This window comes from Oncorhynchus keta, chromosome 36 (genome assembly GCF_023373465.1).
Source record: "Oncorhynchus keta strain PuntledgeMale-10-30-2019 chromosome 36, Oket_V2, whole genome shotgun sequence".
NCBI classification, from domain to species: domain Eukaryota; kingdom Metazoa; phylum Chordata; class Actinopteri; order Salmoniformes; family Salmonidae; genus Oncorhynchus; species Oncorhynchus keta.
In genome coordinates this window covers 17,657,061-17,669,071 of record NC_068456.1, presented here as the reverse complement: position 1 = coordinate 17,669,071, position 12,011 = coordinate 17,657,061, and the positions used below count along the sequence as shown (strand labels likewise).

Here is a 12,011-nt window from a genome sequence, read left to right as displayed (position 1 = left end):
AGTAGCACAAGCTCAGAAGATAGATGGGGGGCAATCAATTCACATATGGAATCGAGGGCACATCTTGGGGCAGAGGGAGGTCTATAGCAAGCGGCAACAGTGAGTGACTTGTTTCTGGAAAGGTGAATTTTTAGAAGTAGAAGCTCGAATTGTTTGGGTACAGACTTGGATAGTAATACAGAACTCTGCAGGCTATCTTTGCAGGAGATTGAAACACTGCCCCCTTTGGCAGTTCTATCTTGACGGAAAATGCTATAGTTAGCGATGGAGATTTCAAGGTTTTTGGCTGTTTTCCTAAACCAGGATTCAGACACGACTAAGACATCGGGGTTAGCAGAGTGTCCTAAAGCAGTGAGCAAAACAAACTTAGGGAGTAGGCTTCTAATGTTAACATGCATGAAACCAAGGCTTTTACGGTTACAGAAGTCAACAAATGAGAGCACCTGGGGAGTGGGAGTGGAGCTAGGCACTGCAGGACCTGGATTAACCTCTACATCTCCAGAGGAAGAGAGGAGAATTAGGATAAGGGTACGGCTAAATGCTATATGAACTGGCCGTCTAGCACGTTCGGAACAGAGAGTAAAAGGATCAGGTTTCCGGGCACGATAGCATAGATTCAAGGCATAGTGTACAAACAAAGGTAAGGTAGGATGTGAGTACATTGGAGGTAAACCCAGGCATTGAGAAATGATGAGAGAGATATAGTCTCTAGAGACGTTTAAACCAGGTGATGTCATCGCGTATGTAGGAGGTGGAACAACATGGTTGGTTAAGGCATATTGAGCATGGCTCGAGGCTCTACAGTGAAATAACACAGCAATCACTAACCAGGACAGTAATGGACGAGGCATATTGATATTAGAAAGAGGCATGCATAGCCAAGTGAACATATGGGTCCAGTGAGTGGTTGGGCTGACTGGGAACACGGTGATTCAGACAGTTAGCAGGCCGATGCTAACACACTAACAGTTAGTAGGCCGGGGCTAAACAAGCTAGCAGTTAGCAGACCGGGGTTGGCAAGATAGCAGTTAGCAGATCAGGTTAGCAAGCAAGCAGTTAGCAGGGCATAGCAGTTAGCAGACTGGTGAAGGCAAGCTAGCAGTTAGCAGACCGGGGTTAGCAAGTTAGCCTTTGGGGGACGTCACAAATGGGGGCAAGTCTGTTTTTGCCTCTTCGTGCGGTGACGTCGATAGACCAGTCGTGGAATTAGTAGGGTTCCAAGTAGCTCTAGGTAGCTAGCAGGTTAGCAGAATGGACCTTCAGTGGGTGTCGCGCCTGAGGGGCCTGTTGGAATCCTCGGGCAGATTATGTCGGTATTCCAGTCGTAGAGGATCGGCGGGGTTCCTTTGCCCTGTACCGGAAGTAGAAGGGGTCCGGATATTGTAGCCCAGGAGTGAGCCGGGAGATGGTTCTAGCATGGGCTAGCCCCAGGCTAGTTGGTGCTAGCTCCGGGCCGGAAACGTTAGCCAGGAGTAGTCAACCCTTGCTGCAGTTAGCTAGCTGTGATGATCCAGATGAAAAGGTTCAGAGTTTGCGGTAGGGAATTCGGGGATATGGAGGGAAAAATAGGTCCGGTATGCTCTGGTTTGAAACGCGTTGTACGAACTGGTGAGAGCTTTCCGAGCTAAAGGTTAGCTGATGACCGCTAGCAGTGGTTTGATGACTGATAGCTGGTAGCTAGTTAGCTAGCTAGCTTCATTTGAGATATTCCAGTTTGGAGGTAAATAGAAAAACTTTAGGGGGAAAAAACAAACAAATCCACACCACATTAGATGAGGCGGGTTGCAGGAGAGTATTTTGAAGTTGAGGTTTAGGAAAAATATTAAAAAGATTGTGAAGAAAAAGATATATACACATGGGACGAGACAAGACAAAGACAAAGTGTCACGTCCTGACCTTAGTTCCTTTTGTATGTTTCTATTTTAGGTTGGTCAGGGCGTGAGTTGGGGTGGGCATCCAATGTTTTTGTTCTATGTTTGGTGTTTTGATGTGTTTGGCCTGGTATGGTTCCGTTACAGTTTCGTTACAGAACCACCCACCACAACCGGACCAAGCAGCGGGGTAACCAGGAGCAAAGGGTTCTGGACTCCTGGAGATGGGAGGAGATTTTGGACGGTAGGGAACCCTGGGCACAGGCTGGGGAATATCGCCGCCCCCGGGAAGAGCTGGAGGCAGCCAAAGCCGAGCGGCGGAATTATGACAGCGCAACAGGGACAAGAGGCAGCCCCAATTTCTTGGGGAGGGGCACACGGGGAGTGTGGCTAAGTCAGGCAGGGGACCAGAGCCAACTCCCTGTGCTTACCGTGGAGAGAGGTGGACCGGGCAGATACCGTGTTATGCCGTGAGGCGCACGGTGTCCCCAGTGCGCAGGCATAGCCCGGTGCGCTACATCGCAGCGCCTCGTATCGGCCGGACTAGAGTGGGCATCGAGACAGGAGAAATGAGGCCGGCTCAGCGCATCTGGTCTCCAGTGCGTCTCCTCGGCCCAGGGTACATGGCGCCAGCCTTACGCACAGTGTCCCCGGTTCGCCAGCACAGCCCAGTGCGGTCTGTTCCACCCCGCCGCACTTGCCGGGCTACGGGGAGAATCCAGCCAGGACAGGTTGTACAGGCTCGGTCCTCGAGACCTCCAGTGCACCTCCACGGTCCAGTCCATCCGGTGCCTCCTCCGCGCACTAGGCCTCCGGTGGCAGCCCCACGCACCAGGCTGTCTCGCCGTCTCCTCCCTCCAGATGCTCCCGCCTGTCCAGCGCTTCCAGAGTCTCCCTCCTGTCCAGCGCTGACAGAGTCTCCCTCCTGTCCAGGGCTGCCAGAGTCTCCCTCCTGTCCAGGGCTGCCAGAGTCTCCCTCCTGTCCAGGGCTGCCAGAGTCTCCCTCCTGTCCAGCGCTGCCAGAGCCGCCCGTCAGTCAGAAGCTGCCAGAGCTGCCCGTCAGTCAGGAGCTGCCAGAGCCGCCCGTCAGTCAGGAGCTGCCGGAGCCGCCCGTCAGTCAGGAGCTGCCGGAGCCGGCCGTCAGTCAGGAGCTGCCGGAGCCGCCTGTCAGTCAGGAGCTGCCGGAGCCGCCCGTCAGTCAGGAGCTGCCGGTGCCGCCCGTCAGTCAGGAGCTGCCGGTGCCGCCCGTCAGTCAGGAGCTGCCGGTGCCGCCCGTCATTCCGGCGCTGCCGGAGTCTCCCGCCTGTCCGCCGCTGCCGGAATCTCCCATCTATTCGTGGCCCATAGTAAGGGTCCCCAGTCCGAGGTCGGCGGCGAGGGTCGCCACACCAAAGGCGCCACTTAAGATGGCCAAGACTATGGTGGAGTGGGGTCCACGTCCCACGCCAGAGCCGCCACCGCGGACAGATGCCCACCCAGACCCTCCCCTATGGGGTTAGATTTTGCGGCCGGAGTCCGCACCTTTGGGGGTACTGTCACGTCCTGACCTTAGTTCCTTTTGTATGTTTCTATTTTAGGTTGGTCAGTGCGTGAATTGGGGTGGGCATTCAATGTTTTTGTTCTATGTTTTGTATTTCGATGTGTTTGGCCTGATATGGTTCCCAATCAGAGGCAGCTGTCAATCGTTGTCGCTGATTGAGAACCATACTTGGGTTGCCTGTTGCACCATACTTATTTATTATTATACTTATTTTCCACCATAATTTGCAAAGAAATTCATTACAAATCCTACAATGTGATTTTCTGGATTTTTGTCTCATTTTGTCTGTCATAGTTGAAGTGTACCCATGATGAAAATTACAGGCCTCTCATATTTTTAAGTGGGAGAACTTGCACAATTGGTGGCTGACTAAATACTTTTTTGTCCCACTGTATGTACAGTATTTATGTACACTACTGTTCAAATGTTTGGGGTCACTTAGAAATGTCCTTGTTTTTTGAAGAAAGGACATTTTTTGTCCATTAAAATAACATCAAATTGATCAGAAATACAGTGTAGACATTGTTAATGTTGTAAATTACTATTGTAGCTGGAAAGGGCAGATTTTTAATGTAATATCTACATAGGTGTACAGAGGCCCATTATCAACAACCATCACTCTTACGTTCCAATGGCACATTGTGTTAGCTGATCGGAGTTTATCATTTTAAAAGGCTAATTAAAAGGCTACTAGAAAACACTTTTGCAATTATGTTAGCACAGCTGAAAACCTTTGTACTGATTAAAGAAGCAATAAAACTGTCCTTAGAATTGTTGAGTATCTGGAGCATCAGCATTTGTGGATTCGATTAAAGGCTCAAAATGGCCAGAAACAAAGAAACTTGTCAGTCTATTCTTGTTCTGAGAAATGAAGGCTATTCCATGTGAGAAATTGCCAATAAACTGAAGATCTCGTACAACGCTGTGCACTACTCCCTTCACATAACAGCGCAAACAGGCTCTAACCAGAATAGAAAGAGGAGTGGGAGGCACCGGTGCACAACTGAGCAAGAGGACAAGGACATTAGACTGTCTCACAAGTCCTCAACGGGCAGCTTCATTAAATAGTGCCAGCAAAACACCAGTCTTAATGTCAACAGTGAGAGGTGAGTCTGGAATGCTGGCCTTCTAGGCAGAGTTGCAAATAAAAAGTTAAATCTCAGACTGGCCAATAAAAAGAGAAGATTAAGATGGGCAAAAGAACAAAGACACTGAACAGAGGAACTCTGCCTAGAAGTCCAGCACCTCGGAGTTGCCTCTTCACTGTTGACGTTGAGACTGGTGGGAAGAGGGAGGGGGGCTTGTTGGGTTAATAAAAAAAGACTACTGAAACAGGATAACACATCTGGTAAGGGAAAGCCTTATCAGTCCAACGTTTCCTTCTAAACAGACTCACAGGTGATTCATTCCATTCATCCATGATATGGATTGTCATTCTGATCAGTCATTGAGCAAGTCTTTATGGAGTCTGTATAAAGTAATCGTCTTAAAATGAGGAGCTACTTTCAAAACATTTCCTGATTTACAGATATGACATAAAATATCAAACAACTTGCCCTGTTTGCAGTTACAAACTACTATTATAGTTCAATTCACTTGTCTCAACAACCACCATTGCAAAAACTTGAATGCTGTTCCACTTACCACTCTGTGGGGGAATTTTTCACGTCAAACTCCCACAGTTCTGCCAGTTGTCAGTCTGCAGTTTACATTATCACAATGGGAAGGGTAAAAATCTAGCTCCAACTAGGATGAAGGACTGCTGCTTTGCCTCTCATCTCCCTCAGTTCCTCACTGACATGCACTGTACATTCTCACAGCTTGCTCGGAAAAACCTCCAAACATGTCAGACGAGGTTGTGGAGATACCAATCTGTTGTATGGGACTGTATTGTGCAAAAGTGGGAGGAGCAATACAGTCACACATCCACCAGATATGTTCTGGCAAAGATGACTAGAACAAGAATATTCAACGTTTTGAGAGTGGGCTTTAAATAACTAAATAGTTCATATCAAATTAAAGAAATGGTAGTATTGGAGTGTTACACAAAGATGTGTGACATTACAATGATGAATCAGGGATTACCAATGAAATAAATAATTTGATCAATTCATACTTTATTGCTTTTTTCACTTTCAGTTGTCTGGATGAGATATTTTCAACCTGCTTTCTGTGTGCAGCTAGGCTACATGTTGTAAATTGTGCAGCTCGGAGGACAATGCAGACAATGCTTGCCCACTATCACCTCATCCTCCCACACAGGAGTGGATGAGTAAAAGAGCACTGCTTCCCTTCTCCACTGTGCTGCCTGCCTGAATACATGACATATAGTACATTTTATACAGTACATCGTGGCCTAGAGCCAAGCATTTGCATAAAGAAGCAGTAAAGCAATACAAAGACACTAACACAAATAAATACCACATGAGAGAGAAAGAGAGAGAGATAGAGAGAGAGAGAGAGAGAGAGAGAGAGGGGGAGAGAGAGGGAGAGAGAGAGTGTCAAAGAGTGTTTGTGTGGGAGGAGACAGAGAGATGGAGAAGAGGAATATTATTTTTGATATAGGAGATATGAACATCGATCATAGGGGGTACTGGGTATTCTCACGATGTTATAGGGGAACCCAGTACTGTAGACAGTGTGTGGGACCGACTACCACGTTGTTCCTTTATGTATCTATTACACATTTGATTAGACGACAATAGAATACACACATATAATACAGAAGTATAGACAATATAACTTTAAGACAAAGAATCAACATTGATAATGAATCATCAACTTTAAGGAAAGAAAAATGGAAGAGCATCAGTAGTGATTTTAGGGCCTCTTTACACTACACTGCTTCCACAACATAAAGTAGGTTCAGGAGAGATACTTGTATAATTTATTAATGAGCCGGATGTAGATTCAAATCTCTCTTTGAAGACATTAACCCGGAACTTTGCCGACTACTAAAGATTTTTGAAACCTGCATAATACATGCATAATCTATGAGCAGAATTACAGATTTACCTCAATTAGCCATGAAATCCCTAGTTTGAAAGTGACTGTTTTTCCACTATGCGGGCCAGCCCCTAGCAATTCGAGCAGGTTGACATAAAGTGTAGTGAACTTTGCTCTAAGGGCAGAAATTTTCTTATTGGTTTAGGGAAGAACAAATCCAATTGGTTTCAATAAGATCAATGTGCAGAGTTTAATTAACAGATGCATCACTTTTTAAAACAAGGGTGGAGGTTTCAACTGAGAATATTGTAAAGAAAACTTTAAGTTACAAGATGTAATAAATCATTATTGTGTTACAGTAGTCAGACAAAAAGTGACAAAATCTCTAAAACACAACTGGTAAAATACAGCAAGCTAGCAGCAACATGCTAAACTACTCAGAGCAAGCAAGTGAGCTAAGTATTTAGCAACTTCTTACCTACCAATGTTGAATTAATAAATAGAGCTAGCTAGCTAGGTGTCAAATATACGAGAAAGTCAGCTGACATCTGATTTATTGAAATGTTATGTTGAATAATATATATGAACATAAAAATGAGAGATGGACAGTTATGCTGCCCAAGGGGCAGCAACATAAAATGCTAAGTTTAGCAGAGCTAGTTGGCTAGCACATAACTATCTCTTACTAATGCTGAGTCGTAGAATATAACTAGCTCAGTCTCAAATATACCAGTAAGTCATCTCCCACTTACTTTATCAAACTATTTAGTTGAATATGTTATATAAACTTAAAAATTGGAACGGATTGTTATGCTTCCCTGGGGTTAGAAATGTAAAATGCTACACTAAGCTGAACTAGCTATCTAAGCTGTTAGCTACCTATTACTAATGTTGAATAAAAAAGCAGAGCTAGCTAGCTAGCTTTCAAATATGCCAGTAAATGAGAAAATTATTACCAAAACGAATTGGTAAGGTTAAGCTTAATAAACTATAAATTGGAATTTTTAGTTTAAATGCTGCTCACTCAAATGTTAGTTTGGGTGATTTTTTAACTGAACCTTTATTTAACTAGGCAAGTCAGTTAAGAACAAATTCTTATTGACAATGACGGCCTAGGAACAGCGGCTTAACTGCCTTGTTCAGGGGCAGAACGACAGATTTTTACCTTGGCAGCGTGGCTATTTGATCTAGCAACCTTTCGGTTACTGGCCTAATGCTCTAACCACTGATTTAGATAACTTGGTGCCCATGGACTTATTTTAACCCAAACTAACATTACTTGCCCTGGGGAAGTATTTAAACAATGCATTCAAAAGGCTGCCCCGAAGGCAGTTGACTTTCTTAAATTACCGTTTGTACTTGATGTCTGCCCTTATGGCCTCAAGTGATCTTGACCCAAATAAACATTTCTGCCCCCAGGGCATCGTAAACAGTCTGTTCCAATTTGTTTTGTTTATATCGCTTATTCAACTAAACTTTAAATAAAACAAATGTTAACTGACAAACTGTCAGATTTGAGACCATGCTTGTTAGCTATTTTATGTTAGAATTCAACATTAGTAGGAGGTCGCTCTCTGCGCAGCTAAACTACATTTAGCTTAGTATGTTACATTTCTGCCCCCATGGAAGTATACCAGTCTATTCCAATTTTTAAGTTTCTAAAGCTTATTCAAAAGATTTTTTATATAGTAAGTGGAAGCTATGTTCTATGACTCAACATTAGTAAGAGATCGCCATCTGCTAGCCAACTCATTCTGTTCAGCCTAGCATTTACAATGCTGTTCCTGGGGCTGTCCATTCCTGTTTTTTAAGTTCACATAGCTTATTGAACTTACCATTTCAATAAAGCAAATGTTAGCTGACTTACTTGTATATCTTACATCTACTTGCTATATTTTATATAAATATATATATATATATACACACTTTTTTTTAATCCCCCCCTCTTTGGAGGACACTTAAAAAAAAAAATCCAGCTTTTCTGCTACATATACATACATTTTACATATATATTTTACATACACATTTTGCACACATGATACTTTTATATAAAGCAATCACATAACAATAATACATTACCAAACATAAAGTATTAATCCCACCCCTCAGCCACTCTCAGCCCATCCAACCTATCACCATAGACTACCCATGTTTATTTTTCCATGTGCCATACATTTTCAAATTGTGCTGAGATGTTTTACAATAATTTTGAACCTTTCTAATCGTATAGTATCCACAGATTGTGAGGTAAAGATGAAAACCTTTCCTACGAGTATTATTATATTATTTATTGACTGGCTTTCCAAATCGCCCAACACTGCTATTTGTAAGGTAACCATTCCTGAACCTGTGACCAGAAACAAGCTACATAGGGGCAATACCAGAATAAATGATCTAGTGATTCTGTCTCTTCACAGCTAAATCTACAGAGCTGAGATTGTTGTATGCCCCATGTATATAGCATTCTACTCGAGGCAATAATTTTGTGCAATAATTTAAATTGAAAACTCAAAGTGTTGAGTCAAGTGTTGTTTTTGGTACCAGTTCATAAACTATGTGCCATGGAATCTGTACATTGTAAATCTCTTCCCATTTATTTTGCAACCTGTATGGCACAGCTGTTAAAAATGTTGTCTTCAAATGAAACTGGTATATTTTTCTATTCATGCCAATTCCTTTCAGCCAATTTGTATCTTTAGTATATGGCAGGCAAGCAAGTTCCCTACCTTCTCCCTTTTCCACTTGCTTCCTCCATTTTGGTGGTAATGCTGCAATCAGTTGGTTTTAAGTTTGCATTGAGCAGACATTCCCATATATTTCCAATAGCTGCATATGTGACATAACTCCACCGTTTGTATTCATAATACATTAATAAATAAACATTTGTATTTTTTCTTCTCCATAAATAATGTTTTTATAATTAATCAGCATATTTGAATTTAACCATAACATTTGTTGTAATATTTGTTCTATCTTCTCGTTTGCTCTATTTATTAACTCAACATGAGTGGCTAAGAGGTTGCTAAATGCTTAGCTAGCTAGCAACTCTGATTAACTTACCATGTTGCTGCTAGCTTGCTACATTTTACTCTTTGCAGCAGTTTGCCTAGCAGTTATGAGCTTCCCGAGCCGGCAAGGTGGAAAAATCTGCCATCCTGCCCTTGAGCAAGGCAGTTAACAACCAACAACAACTGCTCCCCAGGCGATGATGACGTGGACGTCGATTAAGGCAGCCCCTGCACCTCTCTAAATCAGAGGGGTTGGGTTAAATGCGGAAGACACATTTCAGTTGAATGCATTCAGTTGTGCAACTGACTAGGTACACCCTTTTCCCTTCACTGACTCACATTTGTCTGACTACTGTAACACAATGATTTCAAAATGTTAGCTACAACTTTTAACTCAAAGTTTTATTTCCAACATTCTCAGTTCAAACCAATGGTGTATAAAAACCCTGGATTCATTCAGCCCTTTGCCATTTGAGTGAAGGCTAGTAAGATGCACATATAGCAGAACGAGAGAGCGCAATAATGTGGTACACATATCTGCACATACAGTGCCTTCAGAAAGCATTCGCACCCCTTGACTGTTTCCATATTTTGTTGTGTTACAGCCTGAATTTAAAACGGATTAAATAGAGATTTTGTTTCACTGGCCTACACACAATAACCCATAATGTCAAAGTTGAATCATGATTTAGAGATAAAAAATAAAGAAATCATTAAAAATTAAAAGCTGAAATGTCTTGAGTCAATAAATATTCAACCCCTTTGTTATGGCAAGCCTAACTAAATGAAGGATAAAACATTTGCTTAACAAGTCACATAATAAGTTGCATGGACTCACTCTGTGTGCAATAATAGTGTTTAACATGATGTTTAAATGACTACCTCATCTCTGTACCCACACATAAAATGATCAAGCAGTGGATTTTAAACACAGGTTCAACCACATAGACCAGGGAGGTTTTCCAATGCACTGCAAATAATTGCACCTATTGGTAGATGGGTAAGAATAAATAAAAGCAGACATTGAATATCCCTTTGGGCATCCCTTAATTAGACTTTGAATGCTTTATCAATACACCCAGTTACTACAAAGATACAGGAATCTTTCCAAACTCAGTTGCCAGAGAGGAAGAAAACTGCTCAGGGATTTCACCATGAGGCCAATGAGGACTTTAAAACAGTTACAGAGTTTAATGGCTGTAACAGGTGAAAACTGAGGATGGATCAATGACATTCTAGTTACTCTACAATACTCCACAATAATGGCGTGAAAAGAAGAAAGCCTGTACAGAATACATTCAAAAACATGCATAAAGTAAAACTGAAAAACAAAATGTGGCAAACAAATTAACTTTGTCTTGAGCACAAAGTGCTATATTTGGTGCAAATCCAACACAACACATCACTGAGTACCACTCTTCATATTTGTGGCTGCATCATGTTATGGGTATGCTTGCCATCGACAAGGACTAGGGAGCTTAAATAAATAGAATAGAGCTAAGCACAGGAAAAATCCTAGCGGACAACCTGGTTCTTCTTTCCAACAGACACTGGGAGATAAATTTGCATTTCAGCAGGACAATAACCCAAAACACAAGGCCAAATATACTAGAGTTGCTTACCAAAACGACAGTGAATGTTCCTGAGTGGCCTAGTTAGAGTTTTGACTGAAATCGGCTTGAAAATGTCTGTCTAGCAATAACCAAAAATGAACTTCACAGAGCTTGACATTTATTTAAAATCATCATGTGCAAATGTTGTACAATCCACGTGTGCAAAGATTTCAGAGACTTATTTCTGTATTTTATGTTCAATAAATTTGCAAACATTTCTAAAAACATGTTTTCACTTTGTCATTATGGGGCATTGTGTGTAGATGGGAGAACATAATTAATATTTAATTCATTTTGAATGTAGGCTGTAACACAACAAAATGTGCAATAAGTCAACGGGTATGAATATTTTCTGAAGGCATTATATGTGACATAGTATGCATATTTGGGTAAACGCTTTTTCTCCCACATCACGTCCCTGCAATAATTACCTTCATTACTTTAACAGTAAACAGCATTTTTGCTCTGTTAGCCGAACAAAAAATGAAATGTTTTTGTGAATCATTGCATTAATCAAGTGTGCAACACCATGTGCAATATGGTTTAGATGAGAAGCTCCTGTATAGTATAGTAATAGCTGTACTCACACAAGAAGCAGGAATGTGGCTTGGGCCACAACACATCCAAGGCTAGTTAGTGTAAACAGAACACTTGCAAATCGGATGTTGAAGAGAGATAGATCTCACTAGACACATTTTACTAATGTAAATCCACCCTTATTTAGATTGGCTGCAGCTTCTCCCACCCACCATGTTGTTGTTGTTTTTAATAGGCTGAAAAAAACGTTCATTTCCTGAACGTTCTCCAATCAGTAAACCACACCCGCAGGATAACACCCCGTCCCAGGAGCACACCCAAAAAGGCCAGTGTCATAAAGTTAGGAGGTGTCATGTTGATTTAAAACTAGGAGTTAAGCATTTGTAAACAAGCCCATGTCAATGGCTAAGATCTCTGCAATACATGCATGAAAATGTAAGCAACACTTTCTCGTAGGAGGAGTCTAAAAACGAAATAATACAACACTTGGTCTCAT

At 42.2% G+C, this 12,011-nt stretch overlaps 1 protein-coding gene across 3 annotated transcripts in view; it reads right to left on the bottom strand.

Annotated features, from left to right (window-relative positions):
- LOC118369731 (gamma-adducin) overlaps positions 1–11,714 on the bottom strand; it is a 42,385-nt gene extending 30,671 nt beyond the window's left edge. Inside the window, exon 1 of one of the 3 annotated variants that reach the window (XM_035754383.2) lies at positions 11,566–11,714. The gene's annotated coding sequence lies outside the window, so the exon portion shown is untranslated. Of the gene's footprint in view, positions 1–5,055; positions 5,253–9,417; positions 9,578–11,565 lie in introns of those variants that run through there. The other 2 variants (XM_035754381.2, XM_035754380.2) reach the window with 2 other exon arrangements.
- Between the last annotated feature and the right edge of the window lie 297 nt (positions 11,715–12,011).